Genomic DNA, 1,144 nt, shown 5'->3' on the forward strand with positions numbered 1-1,144 from the left:
TGTTAAAAAATATATATTAGCGACAGAAGCAGTATTAATACCAAGAAGTAATATTTATTCCCACTTAAACGTGGACATTCTATTAGAACAAACTTTACTATAGTGTTACTTTGAGAGAAACTTTCATATAGACTTTTGGTGCAAAACCCCAGCAACTCCAGTGCTGGGACCACCAGATCACATGATTTCAACCTTTCTTGGTCTCATTGGTGATGGTACAAACATTGATTATTTGCATCTTTTTGGGGGATTCATGAAACATGCCTCTTTGAGAAAAGAATGATTTATTACCATCCAGTTGTAAGTGTATCTACTTACAGTTTTAATTCTTTGCATCTGTTATTTAGGAATTTAAAATTTACCATTTAAAGTATTTCTTTGCCATTCTTTTCACTATATGTAAGTGTAGTGTATGTTAGCCATTTCTCAGTATTATTTCAATAGATATTTTTTATGTATTGTTTAAGTTTGTTAACTATTTTATGTAAATTTTTATCGGATGTTAATTGAATTGAACCATTTTCTTTTGCTGTTGCATTGCTGAATCTTTTTGAAGTTGATTGTGGAGTTCTTTTGTCATTGCCTTATTGAGCTCACTAATCCAAGTTTGAGAAGTCTCTTTGATTCTATCAATAATCTGCTGCCAACTCAACCTACATGCTGAAAATATGTTGATATGCTTAGTGCAAACATGGTTGAAAAGAGGTACCTGGCTAATCAAAATGTATTTTGAATTGTTGATGAAAGTGAGATCAATAACGAAAAAATTGCTAATGTACTTATTGGTTCAGTTTAAGATCCTCAAAGAAAATGTTCTTAATATAATGTTTGCCACTTGAATCAGCTGTAACTGCTGCAGTCATTGCTCACATCATCAATGATTCATTAAAAAGTTTTGCTGTTCCAAGAGAAAATTTTCTCTGACTATTGTCTGATGCTGTTTTGCATATTAGTAGCTGCTGGAGAAACATTGCAAGTTTTGTAAGCTCTTCTATGACATGGGGATCAGTATGTGTAATGATGCAGCATTTCATATGCACATTACCAAGATGGCAATAAAGTGCAGTCAACTAGCAGGATGGTTACTAAGGTCCTTCAAGACTAGAGACCAAGAAGTTATGTTGACCCTGTGGAGAACCTTTGT

The sequence above is a fragment of the Octopus bimaculoides genome, unplaced genomic scaffold (assembly GCF_046866305.1).
Source record: "Octopus bimaculoides isolate indiv1 unplaced genomic scaffold, ASM4686630v1 contig236, whole genome shotgun sequence".
Classification (NCBI taxonomy): domain Eukaryota; kingdom Metazoa; phylum Mollusca; class Cephalopoda; order Octopoda; family Octopodidae; genus Octopus; species Octopus bimaculoides.